The following is a 17,881-nucleotide window of genomic DNA, read 5'->3' on the forward strand; positions in this document are numbered from 1 at the left end:
AGAGCAGTGAATGCATAGTGCAGAGTAATGAGTGCATAGTGCATAGTAGTAAGGGCAGAGTGCAGAGTAGTGAGAGCAGAGTGTAGAGTATTTAGGGCAGAGTGTAGAGCAGTGAATGCATAGTGCAGAGTAATGAGTGCATAGTGCATAGTAGTGAGGGCAGAGTGCAGACTAGTGAGGGCAAAGTGCAGAGTAGTAAGTGCATAGTGCGGAGTAGTGAGTGTAGAGTGCAGAGTAGTGAGCGCACAGTGCTGAGTATTGAGGGCAGTACTACTTTGTAGGCAGAGTGCCGAGTAGTGAGTGGTTAGTACATAGCAATGAGTGCAGAATAGTGAGTGTAGAGTACTGAGTGCAGAATAGTGAGTGTAGAGTAGTAAGTGCAGAGTAGCGAGTAGTAAGTGCAGATTAGTAAATGCAGTGTACTCAGTGCAGAGTGCAAATTATCCTACATGTAGCAATTGACACTTGAAGGTGATTGATTCTTTTTAATTACAATTAGTGCAATTACTTTGTACTGTTATAAAAAAATTGAAATTGAAGATACTAATATCCTGGCAGCAAAAGTAAAATTATTTTAGTTGTATTAATATAGACTTCAAGTTAAGTCACCTTAGCATACATTAGAAAGGCTGGAATATATCTTTGTTGCAAACAATTAGGCTAATGAATACCACTTGTAAGCAGACCTTCAAAACAAATCTTAAATATTTCTCCTTGTAAAGAAACTTGTAAAATTAAGACATCAGTTATTATGTCTGTTACGACTGCTTGGCATTTTGTTGATGGTATAAAGCTGATTATGTAATATACGTTGTTGTATTGTAAAATATTATGACACAAGTGTGTAAAGTGAGCACTATATAAAATTGCTAAAATAAATAAGTACATAAATTTGCAAATTAAGTACCACCCTCACTTTTTACCCAGTTCAATATGCAATGTACATACAGCATTTATATTTGACATACACTAAATAACAGTCAGGAAAAAATTACGATGTTGATAAATGTTACATTACATTGCTAAGCAGTTATTAGGCTCGCACAAAAGGTGCACGTGGCATACAGTGAAATGGCAAGCTGATTACCCAAAGCACTTAATTTTGAAAAGATAAACTAAACATAAATTATTTCCTAACTTGCTCAATTTATAAAACGCATATGTTACGTTTGAACATACGCCAAAGACTGACATTTTACCAAATATCATAATAGCGCTATTTATCTAATGTAAAATAATTTGAACATAAAGTGAATACCGAAAATATAGCCTGTACTGAGAAATAAAGAACTGTTTACGTGCGGTTTATTTTTAGTTATGAAATAGTTAATACTGTTGTTTGAACGTTAGGATAGGGGTTTGGTAAGGACCAATAGGAATGCAGTATTGGTATGAAGGGAGGTAACTGAAACATTGTTGTATGTATGAGCAAAAGCTGCTTGGTAGCCATTGCAGAGGGTGTTCGAGTGATGACAAAGCTAGCTTGAAAAGGTAATTTATAATTAATCGCAAACAGCAGCAAAAATATAGTTATAACAAATAAGAAAGCGGCAATGTGTTATACTTTTACAAAGATGTTCCCATGTTTACGATAATTGTTTATATTAAAAGAAAATGAGTTTTTGATGTTATAAAGTTTGCTGCATAGCGCGAGCAAGTCTATGTAAAGGGCATTTTAGCCATGGCATGTTATCTAATATGGCAGAGTTTTAAAAAGAGTGTGGTACTAAATCTAATTTGTTATCTAACTACTGCTTGTATTACGATAAGTAATATTATGTATATTCAAAGGCAGAATGATATTTAATTGAAACAATCCCAGAAACTCAAAATAGCGGCTGAAAGTTGTATGTACATGAATGCTGCAAACCTTACTTCGCATGCATTTCCAAGTACAAATAGAAATGGAATAGCAGAATGATTTTTAATAAAAACAATAACAGAAAGTGTAAAATGCCGGTAGAAAGTAGAATGTACATGAATGCTGCGAACTTTACTCTGCATATAATAACGCGATATTGCAATTTGTAAGTTAATAAACATGACTGTTGCCATTAAGGAAGTGCGCACCATTTTGCAAGTTACTCGATAAAACTGTACGTTAATACATTGTAAAATGGTGGTGTTATTTTGGAGCGATACTTTATAAAGCGTAAAATGCCGGCCGAAAGTTAGATGTAAACGAATGTTGTTACTTTTACTCTGCATATAGTGACAACGCGATATAGCAATTTATATTTTATTGTAATTTATGTTCCCATTAAAGTTGTGCGCACGCATTTGCCCACTTAATTGACAAAATTGTAAGACTTTTTCGGGGGCTTGTAAATTAAATAGTGTATAGCAAAAGCCGATTTTGAAAAACAGAACTGCTAGGTAATTTATTAATAAAAGGCTAGTGGTAATATAAAAGCAGCATTTAATAAATTGCAATGACTGCAGCAAAACGTAAGATATAAAATTACGTTAATTTACATGTATGTCGACACAAATAATATGAGCACAAATTTGGCAAGTTAGAGAAGAGAAACGTCTCTAGTTAAGTACGTTTTTTCTCATCAGATAAGATCTTCGGGGCAATAAAATGCAAGGAAAGCTAACAAATGCATAAATCTGGTGTGAAAATGTCAACGTGTGACAGGAAGTGGTCTGCTAAACGTCAATGTCAATGAAAGATCAAAGGTCAGCTATAGTATCTAAAGTGTTTCGGTTTCGTTTCTTGAAATGTTGTGAAATGCTAAGAAACGTATAGCGGATGAAAAAAGCACAATGTTAGCGTAAAATAGCAAACAAAATTTTAAATTTGCACAAATGTAAGAATATGTAAAAGGACACAACGCATTTTTATTTAAAAAGTGCTATAACCTTTTAGCCGCAATGTTAAACAGCATAAAGAACGTATAAATTATAAAAGCGCCTCCTTTTTGCTATTGCGCTGTAAATCTACCCACCACGCTGAACCCGCAAAACTGAACAAATATACTGCGCTCCCCACGCCATGTACAGCGTTTCCCACCACGCTATGTTTTTTTATTAAAACAAATACAGACATCATAGCGCGCCTGCCTACTTGTACGCATTGAGCCCGCAAAACGCATTTAGCCCGCAAAACTGAACAAATATACTGCGCTCCCCACGCCATGTACAGCGTTTCCCACCACGCTATGTTTTTTTATTAAAACAAATACAGACTTTATAGCGCGCCTGCCTACTTGTTTATTTTGTTGCTACTGGCGAGCCAAGCGTCCGCAAACACGAGCCACCCTTCTCTGTCTCCGGCGTAGGCTGAGGTGCTAGCCGCTGGTTTATTTTAAGCATGCTGTTTCTGGTAATTTACTGGCCAGGATGGTGTGCCCAAGAGGGTATTGTTCTGACAAAGAAAGCAATGTCGTATGTTCGGCAGGTGTATACAAGAGACAATGAGAATATTGGCAATAGGTGTGAACTTAAGTATTAGAAATTGGGTGGGCCTGGGAATTCAGTGGAGTGGCATTCCAAGGAGTCTCGAACACTGAAAAGTGTGATGGGAGTTCGGGGATAAGATAAATTGGTTGTTCAGCACTTCGTGCCACATTAAGGATGCTTTAAAGTGCTGAGGGGGTCAGGAGAGATTCGAAAAGGATTGGCAGTGGGTGAAGTAGAGAAGAAGGTAGAGGCAGTGAGGAACGAGCTTTGTGGGTTTAATGATGTTCCCTAAAACGTTTGCTTCTCACAAGATCAGGGCAATTGCACATTGTGGGTTAAGCATCTTATTGCCCTTCGGGCATCCAACGTAGGTCCAGGAGGGACAAATTCCTGCCAAGTTTCAAGATAAGCTGTGCTTTTGTAAATGAGTCCAAACTAGATGTGTTGTAGTTATATCGTATGTGGCTATCGTGAAGCTATATGCAAAAGAAACAATTGATGGACGGAATGCTGGACTATGCAAACATTCACCCCCAGTCACAGATCTGGGTTTAATTTAACATCTTTTTGTGTTCCTATAGTATTTTAAAACAGATATTGAAACGTGTCCCTATCGGGGCCTATATTCATGGCCTTAACTTTAACTGGGGAAACACTGGTGATTTCTCAACAATTAATGTAATGAGTGTTGAGGTTATCCAGGTCAGTGATTTTGTTCCTGTTCATATTTCACATATTGTTCCGAATCTTACACTCCATTAAAGAGTTAGCTATTTTCGAGATGATTTACACAAATAACAGATTCAAATTACCACCAGTCAAATACATTTAATATTTTCCTATACTTACTCGCCGCTAATCCTTTCTGGGTTTCGGAGTAGCGTGCTACTCACCGAAAAGCGCTTCAACGCCTCACCAGGGGTAGTAAGCGCTATATGAATGCAATTACAATCACAATATTACTCTTGTACAGGGCATGATTTGAAACGAGTCCCCCCTTGGTATTAGAACGGACACAATTGAGAGCTCTAGAGTTGGTGCTGAAGTCAGTGTGAGTTTCTCTCAGGACATATCAGCTGGTCAAAGGGTGTTAAGAATACATGGTTATCCAGTTGTTGGCTTCTGTACAGAGCGCATAAAGACAACCACTGACAAAGCCAACAGCCCAGGCTGGTTTTAGGTGTAAGTCAGTTGTGTTATTGTATCTGAATGCAATAACAGAAATCTGCGAGAGAAACCAAAATACTAGTTTCGTAGCACAGAACGAGACTCAGAGAAACTGAGTTTACATGTTTAAGCCATGCCTTTAACTACATAGGTCATGCTCCTTTTAGAGACCTCGCCACCACACACACACTTTCTTCATCCCACTTAAAGCCCTGATCAAATGTCTCCCATTCCAATACTCTGTATAAGTATTCATTTGTATGCATGGTATTTATTGCCTTTGCTGTAATTTGAAGAACTCTGTGCATTACCAACTGCATTAAAGTAAATTGTGAGGAAATGCTTACCACGTGACAGAAAGTTACATGCCAAGATGCCCATTTAAAACCTCCAGTGATGCTGCTTTATTGGAGTGCGCCATGGATTGGTTTTACGGATAACGGCACGTAAGATCTTTGTCAGATGAAGGGGGAGGAGGTGGAGAGCGAGGTGAGTCATGGGAATCACTTTCTCCCTTCAGTGGCAGCGACCAGTGCCATAGTCTCCCGCCCCAGTTCTACATTAGACTTTCTTGATGACAAGAGCTGGCAGCTTCCGGGTCTCTCATCTCCGACCCTCTGAGAAGGAAGTGCAGGCGCTGAGGCCTGTTCCTAGTTTCCTGCCACGGTCTTGAGGACATCTTAGTGTTTCCTGCCTCCGAAGATTCTTTAATTGCATTGTCTGTGGTGTAACGCCTCAATCCTCCTCACCCAGTGAAGTCAAACACGACTCACCCCGTCCTTATCGACATTTAAAAAGAAAACCTGCAATTCCCACTCCATATCAAACAACGCTCCCCACGCCATGTACAGCGTTTCCCACCACGCTATGTTTTTTTATTAAAACAAATACAGACATCATAGCGCGCCTGCCTACTTGTACGCATTGAACCCGCAAAACGCATTTAGCCCGTAAAACTGAACAAATATACTGCACTCCCCACGCCATGTACATCGTTTCCCACCACGCAATTTTTTTGTATGAAAAAAAAAAGACATTACGAGCTTGGTGCGCACACACACCGGTAACCATTTTTTTTGAAAACGTTTGTTTGTATCAAAAAAAAATTCGTAAGTTATAACGTAGGCAGCTATACTGTACGCCGCCGAAATTTAAATGGGCACAACATATTTCAAATATGCATGTACATTAAAAGATTACATAATGTACATTGTGTTTTTTAAGTAATAAACGAATTGAGCCCACAAAAGTGAATGAACAAATATACCGCGCCCCCAACACTAGTAATATAGCGCGCCTGCCTACTTATACGCATTGAGCCCGCAAAACCCATTGAGCCCACAAAAGTGAACAAATATACCGCGTCCCTAACACCAGTAATATAACACGCCCCCCACGCCATGTACAGCGTTTCCCACCATGCTATTTGTTTATATGAAAAAATTACAAAGACATTACGAGCTTAGCGCGCACCCACCCCGGTAACCATGTTTTTTCAAAACGTTGGTATGTATGAAAGATATGTATGTTCGTAAGGTATAACGTACGCAGCCATGCTGTACGCCGCCGAAATTTAAATGTACACACCTTTGTTAACCAGGAGGTTAAACTCTAAACTTTACTTTTTTAAATCTGTGCAACTCTTAGATTAAAGTCCTGAGTAAATGTTGTATTTGATTTAGCTCAGGCGAAGGAGTCAAGCCTGAATTTATTGGGACTGTGGCTTCCATTTTGTTTCAGACGTGTAACCCGGTGCCCCACTGCTCGTGGGCATGTCTCTGGCGCGGGGAGAGGGGCACAGGTCTACTTATACTCCAGTTCAGAACTGCAGCACACCCTCCACGTAATACAAGCACCGAAGAGCCGGTTCAGATGCTAAACGTATCACAGCCTCTCACGTGCTTCTTTGATATTTACGAGTCTCCGCAGAATTTAGGGGCATCTGCAGTGGATTCACTGGTTTCAGAACGCCCATTTTGCAGTTTAAAAATAAGCCTGCTTTTTGGAAAACGACAATTTACTGCAGGGAAGGTGTGGCGGTTTTATGTGAAACGTGGGAACTTCTGTGTCAGCCCTGAGGGTTGTTCAGAGTTTAGAGTCAAACAAACGCGTTGCTTCAGATTGTTACCAAACAGAAAACAAGACAAATACACACCAAATGTCCCGTGTGTCGCCAATATGCTCGAGTGTAAGGGGAGGGGGTTTTGGTGAGGTGGGGGAAGCAGGAGGGCGGCTGGGAAGCGCTTTGCAGATTCTCCGAGTGTGTTAAGTGAACTGGCAGATTTATGATGGTCATTGGAAGCAGGGGCTTTAAATCCCTAAACCACGCCGTTTTTTTTCTCACTGTATAAACGTAGGTTTTGTCTCTCGAAAGAAATTGGCTTTGAAGCCCCCCCTGGAAGCCTGCGCGAGCCTACTTGCTTCAAGTCCCCAGATCGGGCTATTTAGCAGCACTTTAACAAGCCATTTAAGTCAAGCTTCCTTAGTAAGTCACAGACGCATCGACGCCAGCCCCTTTCGAATACCTCCCCCACAAATAAATGAACATGTAATGCGCGCCCGCCACTTCACGCCGTACATCAATCCCCAAATCCCAGACGCATTGACGCCAGCCCCTTAAAGCGAAACTGACTGAAGCAAACGCCCGGCCCACGTTAAAAAAAAGCCACACACATTAGATGCAGTCAAAGCGCGCTCACGAGGTCAAAAGGCACTCCACATGAACAACTACCAGACCCATTGACGCCTGCACTTTCAAAGTGAAACTGACTAAAGCAAGCGCCCGGCCCACGTTAAAAAAAAAAGCCACACACATTAGATGCAGTCAAGGCGCGCTCACGAGGTCAAATCTCCAGCAGGAGAAGCTTGTGACAGTCTGTCTACAGCAGAAGAAATTCGTAACAGTCTGCTGTCCACATTCCCCAGAAAGTGGCGACATAAGTTGTCTCCCTAGACAGCAAAAGCTTCGCTTTTGCTTTCGTCTAGGCGAGACCTAAAAACAGTAAGGGAGGAAACGCTGTATAAATTAGAAACTTATGTCACAATTTAGGTACATGTTCTTAGGATTATGTAGAAACTTTAAATATATAAATATTAGCACAATATCATATCCTCACATTGTACATAAGATAGCTCTGTTCCAAATTAAAATGTCACAGTAGCATAGAAATCAGTTTCCTGTGGTGACTTATAATGCTGCCTTATGATTTTGTCCCTCGATATCAGAGCTACTAAATTCAAATTCCTCAGTTTCTATGGAAGTCAGTAATGCCTAATTTAGAAAAAAATGTATTATTAAAAAGGAGTGGGCCAGCAGTAAGTCTTCCAAATGAGCACTGTTGGGCAACAGTCAGTGCCCAAAATGGATGCGTCGGTGTAAAGTTATCCTTGTAAGCAATCGCTATCTGGTTTTTGTTCTTGCGGGCATTTTTTGCATTATGAGTTGTACATTATTGGTTGCTTTTCATTTTGATGACCCTTGAATATGTGTGAATGGGTTCTGAAGTAATTGGTTGTTGGATCATGTGAATATGCATTTTCACGTCTGGCTTCCATTTCCATTGCAGACCTTTACTCCACTTGATCCCACCGATACGGGAGCATGTCTCTGCGTAGCACCTGTACCAATGTAGTAGCTGTTAGTCTGCAATTACAGGTGGCTGTTGATTGTCTTTCAATATGTTTCTCTGTTGAGCATTTGCTGTATTTTTTAACCATATTCAGTTATACCAGTTGTTGGTGGTATGTGATATCAAGAAGTCATGTTCTGTTGTTTTAGTCCATTTGTATTTTAGACGTTTTTTATGGGCATCCGCAGTACACATTCAGAGTAGGTGTTAATTGCTGTATAAATGCAATCCAGAGAAAAGTGAGACGTCCCTTCACCAAAGCGGATGCAGTTATAAATTATTGGGTGCGTGAGGATTGCGGTTCTCTCTGTGCGGTTTAGAAGGAAACCTATCCAGTGCAGACATTTATTACTGTGTGTGGCTTTTTTGTTCATTGCTATTTAAAATCCTGGCTTTTGCCCTCTTGAGTTCGTTTTAAGTGGTGTGTTAGTCGAAGAGTATTTGATGCTGCAAGAGTGAACGTTTACAACATTGTAATAAAAATTGTATTAGTTATTGGTCCAACCTGTTCAGATCGTGGCATTTTCGTATTTATTACAGTGGAGGGAAGTTCGAGATGAATATTCCATAAAATGTTTTCCCTAGTCTCATGATATTTATATTTACACACACCATTTTGTTTCAGTGGCAGCCGTTTCATAGAGAAGAGGGATTTATAGTGGACTAAGGTGTAGCACTACAAAACAGGCAACAATATGTTGGCTGACCGAGTAAAAGGCTTACCGAAAAGCTAACCACAAAACCCAGCAATTGTCTCTTTAGCTCATCCAGAGTTCAGTTTCAATTGGGCTATACAGAGCTGCTCAGCATTTGAAGTGACTCCTTGTTGCTGGTCTGTCCAAGAGATGGTACTCAGTGCTCAGTTAACAGGGCCACAGTGGCCTGGCCGGGCGTGTGCCAAACCCCCACTTTCCACGATACCAACCTCGACCTCCTCAGGACTCTGCATATCCCATGTCACACATTTATTAGGTCTTCGCTTTGCTGGAACAGGGCTTTGTAGCAGGCTCTGTCTCCGGTTCCAATCCACATACTTCTCTAGCTGGAGGTAATCCTGAAGACAAGGGGAAAGGAAACATGTTACTCTGAAAGTGCTATGTATTTGGAGAAAACTACTGAGAGCTGGCTGGTGCCGCTGGACAGAAGTGTAATCAAGAACAATGGTGAACGTCGGCATCACTAGGACCCTTGGTTTACAAATGTATATTTGACACAACAGTGGCTCCAACTCTGAAATCAGTAAAAACAAATGAAGTAGAATAGCAGTCAATGCTTATTTACTGAATAATTAGAGAACAACAGGTAATACTGAACAGGGTGTGAGGTGAAAAATGATATCACTTGGAAGAGAATGCCATGCCAGGATCCTGCAGGGTCAGTCAGGTGGGAGGGATTGGCACAAGGGTCCCACATGCAATTGTGGTCTAGTAGCAGCTCACAAGTCAAGACCACTGCCTGATTGACCCTGCAGGCTGCTGGCATGGCGCACTCTTCCACCTGATGTCCTTTTTAGACACCTGTCCTGCTTACTGGCAATTCACTGGATTCCTTCTGTGCTCCTAATTCATTTTTTACCGCTTCCGACTAATCGTTTCCCTTCTATCCTTCGAATGTGAGCTGTTTACTCTGTTTGGTGAGCCAGAATAATTGAAACTTAATTACACTATGTTACCCTTGCTCGGGCCAAGTATATTCTAAGTCCTGATGATCCTTTATTAGGTAGCATGCTCATTATATATGCATTAGTTAAATGCTTCAATCGGCGTGTTCCCTCTAATAACCAACAACACAAGACCTAGATATAATATAACCCCATTCTTCTCCCTCTCGGTCTAGCGTTATAAACCTTGTTAAAACTGTGTAGAAATGTCACCCCACTGCCTTAATTCACAAATTACCCCATACGCGTTAAACCAACCGTCTGAGAGACGCTCCCATACCTGTGGTAGATGTCCTGATCTCGTTCCACCTTTTACAAAAAACATCTAAACTGCTCTCTCACTCCTGCTTCCCTGCTTAGGTTGTTAAAAGGGAAGTATATAATGAGCATGCCACAAGTTTAGGATGTAAAATGTTTTATGAATCTAAACACTAAGTCGAAAGTAATTGCTTATATTTGTAGTGAACCCCTGACGAAGGGCGAGGAAGATGCCCGAAATGCATTGGGAATGATATACTAATGAGGATGAAATATGTATATGTCCTGCTTTATGGAAAAGGCCTGGATGGGCATACCTTCAGCATCAGATGTTTTTATACATAATATGGATTTCCTGTGAAAGAACGAATTGAAAAATTGGAAGATTTAAAAGATTGGAATACCAAGAGTAAAATGATTGAACGGAAATTAATTGTGGCATATACTTCTTGCAATGCAACAATGCTTTCGGAATGGGAGCGATTTCGTTCCCGATCAATTGGCCAAACACATGGCCCCATAAAGATAAGAGATCCCCCTGCTGGCACGTTGTCTCCACACATCCAGTGAGCCTCCTCCCAGACTCCCTCCCTCTGCTTCCCCAACGTTCACCCTGCCTCTCCCTCCTTCAACAGATACAGCAAACTAATTTAAAAGGACATTTTTTCCTTCATGTTGTTTCTGGAATTCTTTGCCCTTGCCTTCATAATTGGTGGGAGCTTTGGAAAACGAATGTATTCCCTCCATAGTTTGACAGGGACACCACAGCATGCACAGACTCACCGTCGGGTGTACGTTGTCAGTGAGAAAAAGCAAAAGAAAGGTTGTCTCAGCCTATCCTGCATCGTGTGGCACGGCGGTTGTTTACACTACCCTCGCCATTCCGGACTTTGATTTCTAAACTATGTACCCCCCCCCCCCCGGACTTCTCCTGGCCCTCTAATTCATTCTCACTGGGTCACTCTAATGGACTTCTTTACGTTTTTAGGTCTCGTGACCTATCAATGCGCATGCGCATTGAGAGAAGCGAGACTATAGGGCTTTAAACAAAGCTTACCTAACTGTGGCGATTTGCTGCTGTGCCCGTGGCTTTTAGGTCAATGCAAGCGCATTGACCTAAAATGCGCGTGCACATCACCAAATCGCCGTCTGTTCCCTCAGCCGCATTCCTCCCACACCTTTTGAAGTGAAGCTTAGCTTCACTTCAAAGGCCCCGGCTGCTTCACACCCTCATGCCGCTCTCCCCGCTCCGCCCCCTCCCCTGCCCGCCGTGTGCATTTCTCCTCCCCCCCTCCCCACAGCAATGCCCTCCGTCTTGTTTCCTTTCTTGTTTCTCTGGGAACTTTGCACTCCGATGACGCTGAATGGAGTGTGTTTACATGCTCAAGGCAGGCTGGGCTCACCGGTGGTCCTACACACAGCAGCAGCTGGCTTTTGTGTGTGCCTCTAGCAGTCTCTTTTCTTTGCCTATTGCTAACCTTACTTTCTTATCCAGAAAGCCAATCTTTTTGGTTGCAAACGGTTCTGTGCCACAAATAAGGTTACCAGCCGTTCATTTGTGCCGATCACCATCTCTCTTACTCCTGATATTTTCTACTACAGATAGTTATCGGGCATGGAGATTAGCCTATTTTTTTTTTACATATTGGCACACGAATACTACAACTCCCAGAAGACACTCGTTTGTTAAATCAAAGCTCAGTTCTACAAACCTGGTGTTCAGTGCACATACATGCAAAACCTGGCAACTTTGCAGTAAGCCACCAAAATCTCAGAGCCACGGCAATTCAAGCTCCGTGCATGCATGCAGACTGAGGAGGGTGCAGGGCCTGTACTTTGCTCCCACCTGCAGCCCGAGGTATCTTCTCACGTGCTGCTTAAACTCTGTCTTTTTCTGCAGTACAAGCAATGTGCCCACCACAGGCTGCGTCCAGTAGCAGAGGTTGTTACCAGTTAGCAAAGGACTTCCTGATCAGTGATTGTCAGCAAAGCCCAAAGCTATAATGCAGGGCCCTGGATGCTTTTTGAAATGGGATTTCTCCGTCGTCAAGATGCGCATTGTCTGCTTCAGCCACCTTACACCTGCTGCCAGGGTGGTGTACTGGAGCTCGAAGCCATCTCCTCTGCGTTCGGCCCCGTTCTGATTACCTCTGAGTCCTCCACATCACCTGTTCTTTCACTTTCGCTTTCTCGTTATATGCCCATATACATCTCCCATCACACTCACCCTCACTCACCCTCACCCACCCTCACTCACCCTCACTCACCCTCACCCACCCTCACCCTCGCTCACCCTCACCTTCACTCACCCTCACTCACCCTCACCCACCCTCACCCTCCCTCACCCTCACCCTCCCTCACTCACCCTCAACCCCTCACCCTCACTCACCCTCACTCACCCTCAACCCCTCACCCTCACCCTCACTCACCCTCACTCACCCTCATTCACCCTCACTCACCCTCACTCACCCTCATTCACCCTCATTCACCCTCACCCTCACTCACCCTCACTCACCCTCACCCTCACTCACCCTCAACCCCTCACCCTTACTCACCCTCACTCACCCTTACTCACCCTTACTCACCCTCACTCACCCTCACCCACCCTCACTTACCCTCACTCACCCTCACTCACCCTCACCCTCAACCCCTCACCATCACTCACCCTCACCCTCACTCACCCTCAAACCCTCACTCACCCTCAAACCCTCACTCACCCTCACCCTCACTCACCCTCACCCTCACTCACCCTCAACCCCTCACCCTCACTCACCCTCAACCCCTCACCCTCAACCCCTCACTCACCCTCACTCTCACTCACCCTCACTCACCCTCATCCCCTCACCCTCACTCACCCTCATCCCCTCACCCTCACTCACCCTCACTCACCCTCACCCTCACTCACCCTCAACCCCTCACCCTCACACACCCTCACCCTCACCCTCCCTCAACCCCTCACCCTCACTCACCGTCACCCTCACTCACCCTCAACCCCTCACCCTCACTCACCCTCACTCACCCTCAACCCCTCACCCTCAACCCCTCACCCTCACTCACCCTCAACCCCTCACCCTCACTCACCCTCAACCCCTCACCCTCACTCACCCTCACTCACCCTCAACCCCTCACCCTCACTCACCCTCACTCACCCTCACTCACCCTCAACCCCTCACCCTCAATCCCTCACCCTCACTCACCCTCAATCCCTCACCCTCACTCACCCTCACTCACCCTCAACCCCTCACCCTCACCCTCAACCCCTCACTCACCCTCAACCCCTCACTCACCCTCACTCTCACTCACCCTCACTCACCCTCACTCACCCTCAACCCCTCACCCTTACTCACCCTCACTCACCCTCACACTCACTCACCCTCACTCACCCTCACTCACCCTCACTCATCCTCACCCACCCTCACCCACCCTCACTCACCCTCACTCACCCTCCCTCACCCTCCCTCACCCTCACCCACTCACCCTCACCCTCACTCACCCTCAAACCCTCACCCTCACTCACCCTCAAACCCTCACCCTCACTCACCCTCACTCACCCTCAACCCCTCACCCTCAACCCCTCACCCTCACCCTCACTCACCCTCAACCCCTCACCCTCAACCCCTCACCCTCAACCCCTCACTCACCCTCACTCTCTCACCCTCACTCACCCTCAACCCCTCACCCTCACTCACCCTCACTCACCCTCAACCCCTCACCCACCCTCACCCTCCCTCAACCCCTCACCCTCACTCACCCTCACGCACCCTCAACCCCTCACCCTCACTCACCCTCACTCACCATCACTCACCCTCAACCCCTCACCCTCAACCCCTCACCCACCCTCAACCCCTCACCCTCACTCACCCTCAACCCCTCACCCTCGCTCACCCTCAACCCCTCACCCTCACTCACCCTCACCCACCCTCAACCCCTCACCCTCACTCACCCTCACTCACCCTCACTCACCCTCACCCTCACTCACCCTCACTCACCCTCACTCACCCTCAACCCCTCACCCTCACTCACCCTCAACCCCTCACTCACCCTCAACCCCTCACCCTCACTCACCCTCAACCCCTCACCCTCACTCACCCTCAACCCCTCACCCCCTCACTCACCCTCAACCCCTCACCCCCTCACTCACCCTCACTCTCACTCACCCTCACTCACCCTCACTCACCCTCAACCCCTCACCCTCACTCACCCTCAACCCCTCACCCTCACTCACCCTCACTCACCCTCAACCCCTCACCCTCACTCACCCTCACCCTCACTCACCCTCAACCCCTCACCCTCACTCACCCTCAACCCCTCACCCTCCCTCACCCACAACCCCTCACCCACAACCCCTCACCCTCAACCCCTCACCCTCACTCACCCTCACCCTCACTCACCCTCAAACCCTCACTCACCCTCAAACCCTCACTCACCCTCACCCTCACTCACCCTCACTCACCCTCAACCCCTCACCCTCACTCACCCTCAACCCCTCACCCTCAACCCCTCACTCTCACTCACCCTCACTCACCCTCATCCCCTCACCCTCACTCACCCTCATCCCCTCACCCTCACTCACCCTCACTCACCCTCACCCTCACTCACCCTCAACCCCTCACCCTCACACACCCTCACCCTCACCCTCCCTCAACCCCTCACCCTCACTCACCGTCACCCTCACTCACCCTCAACCCCTCACCCTCACTCACCCTCACTCACCCTCACTCACCCTCACCCTCACCCTCAACCCCTCACCCTCACTCACCCTCAACCCCTCACCCTCACTCACCCTCAACCCCTCACCCTCACTCACCCTCAACCCCTCACCCTCACTCACCCTCACTCACCCTCAACCCCTCACCCTCACTCACCCTCACTCACCCTCACTCACCCTCAACCCCTCACCCTCAATCCCTCACCCTCACTCACCCTCAATCCCTCACCCTCACTCACCCTCACTCACCCTCAACCCCTCACCCTCACCCTCAACCCCTCACTCACCCTCAACCCCTCACTCACCCTCACGCTCACTCACCCTCACTCACCCTCAACCCCTCACCCTTACTCACCCTCACTCACCCTCACACTCACTCACCCTCACTCACCCTCACTCACCCTCACTCATCCTCACCCACCCTCACCCACCCTCACTCACCCTCACTCACCCTCCCTCACCCTCCCTCACCCTCACCCACTCACCCTCACCCTCACTCACCCTCAACCCTCACCCTCACTCACCCTCAAACCCTCACCCTCACTCACCCTCACTCACCCTCAACCCCTCACCCTCACTCACCCTCAACCCCTCACCCTCACCCTCACTCACCTCAACCCCTCACCCTCAACCCTCACCCTCAACCCCTCACTCACCCTCACTCTCTCACCCTCACTCACCCTCAACCCCTCACCCTCACTCACCCTCACTCACCCTCAACCCCTCACCCACCCTCACCCTCCCTCACCCCTCACCCTCACTCACCCTCACGCACCCTCAACCCCTCACCCTCACTCACCCTCACTCACCATCACTCACCCTCACCCCTCACCCACCCTCAACCCCTCACCCTCACTCACCCTCAACCCCTCACCCAGCTCACCCTCAACCCCTCACCCTCACTCACCCTCACCCACCCTCAACCCTCACCCTCACTCACCCTCACTCACCCTCACTCACCCTCACCCCCACTCACCCTCACTCACCCTCACTCACCCTCACTCACCCTCACCCCTCACTCACCCTCAACCCCTCACCCTCACTCACCCTCAACCCCTCACCCTCACTCACCCTCAACCCCTCACCCTCACTCACCCTCAACCCCTCACCCCCTCACTCACCCTCAACCCCTCACCCCGCACTCACCCTCACTCTCACTCACCCTCACTCACCCTCAACCCCTCACCCTCACTCACCCTCAACCCCTCACCCTCACTCACCCTCACTCACCCTCAACCCCTCACCCTCACTCACCCTCACCCTCACTCACCCTCAACCCCTCACCCTCACTCACCCTCAACCCCTCACCCTCCCTCACCCACAACCCCTCACCCACAACCCCTCACCCTCACCCCTCACCCTCACCACCCTCACTCACCCTCACCCTCACTCACCCTCACTCACCCTCAACCCCTCACCCTCACTCACCCTCCCTCACCCTCACTCACCCTCAACCCCTCACCCTCACTCACCCTCAACCCCTCACCCTCAACCCCTCACCCTCACTCACCCTCACTCACCCTCAACCCCTCACCCTCACTCACCCTCACTCACCCTCAACCCTCACCCTCACCACCCTCACTCACCCTCACCCTCACTCACCCTCAACCCTCACCCTCACTCACCCTCAACCCCTCACCCTCACTCACCCTCGCTCACCCTCACCCCCTCACCCTCACTCACCCTCACTCACCCTCAACCCCTCACCCTCACTCTCCTCAAACCCTCACCCTCACTCACCCTCAACCCCTCACCCTCAACCCCTCACCCTCACTCACCCTCACCCTCACTCACCCTCACTCACCCTCACTCACCACCCTCACCCACCCTCACCCTCACTCACCCTCACTCACCCTCACTCACCCTCACCCTCACCCTCACTCACCCTCTCACCCTCACCCTCACCCTCACTCACCCTCACTCACCCTCACTCACCCTCCTCACCCTCACTCACCCTCACTCACCCTCCCTCACTCACCCTCACCATCACTCACCCTCAACCCCTCACCCTCACTCACCCTCAACCCCTCACCCTCACTCACCCTCAACCCCTCACCCTCACTCACCCTCAACCCCTCACCCTCACTCACCCTCAACCCCTCACCCTCACTCACACTCACTCACACTCACCCTCACTCACCCTCACTCACCCTCAACCCCTCACCCTCACTCACCCTCAACCCCTCACCCTCACTCACCCTCACTCACCCTCACTCACCCTCACTCACCCACCCGCACCCACCCTCACTCACCCTCACTCACCCTCACCCTCACTCACCCTCACCCTCACTCACCCTCACTCACCCTCAACCCTCACCCTCACTCACCCTCACTCACCCTCACCCTCACTCACCCTCAACCCCTCACCCTCACTCACCCTCAACCCCTCACCCTCACTCACCCTCACACCCGCACCCTCACTCACCCTCACCCCTCACCCCTCACCCTCACTCTTCCTCAAACCCTCACCCTCACTCACCCTCAACCCCTCACCCTCAACCCCTCACCCTCACTCACCCTCACCCTCACTCACCCTCACTCACCCCTCACCCACCCTCACCCTCACCACCCTCACTCCCTCACCCTCACCCTCACTCACCCTCACCCTCACCCTCACCCTCACTCACCCTCACTCACCCTCACTCACCCTCCCTCACCCTCACTCACCCTCACTCACCCTCCCCTCACCCTCACTCACCCTCACTCACCCTCACCCTCACCCTCACTCACCCTCAACCCCTCACCCTCACTCACCCTCAACCCTCACCCCACTCACCCTCACTCACCCTCAACCCCTCACCCTCACTCACCCTCACCCACCACCCTCACTCACCCTCACTCACCCCTCAACCCCTCACCCTCACTCACCCTCAACCCCTCACCCTCACTCACCCTCAACCCCTCACCCTCACTCACCCTCACTCACCCTCACTCACCCTCACCCACCCTCACCCTCACCCACCCTCAAGCCCCTCACACTCACCCTCACTCACCCTCACTCACCCTCACTCACCCTCACCCACCCTCACTCACCCACCCTCACCCTCACCCACC

At 48.2% G+C, this 17,881-nt stretch overlaps 1 protein-coding gene across 1 annotated transcript in view; it reads right to left on the bottom strand.

The window, feature by feature from the left end:
* Positions 1-7,998: 7,998 nt before the first annotated feature.
* LOC144824560 (fibroblast growth factor receptor homolog 1-like) overlaps positions 7,999-17,881 on the bottom strand; it is a 251,805-nt gene continuing 241,922 nt past the window's right edge. Inside the window, exon 11 of the mRNA XM_078683619.1 lies at positions 7,999-9,255. The gene's annotated coding sequence lies outside the window, so the exon portion shown is untranslated. The remainder of the gene's footprint in view (positions 9,256-17,881) is intronic.

This window comes from Lissotriton helveticus, chromosome 3_1 (assembly GCF_964261635.1).
Source record: "Lissotriton helveticus chromosome 3_1, aLisHel1.1, whole genome shotgun sequence".
Classification (NCBI taxonomy): domain Eukaryota; kingdom Metazoa; phylum Chordata; class Amphibia; order Caudata; family Salamandridae; genus Lissotriton; species Lissotriton helveticus.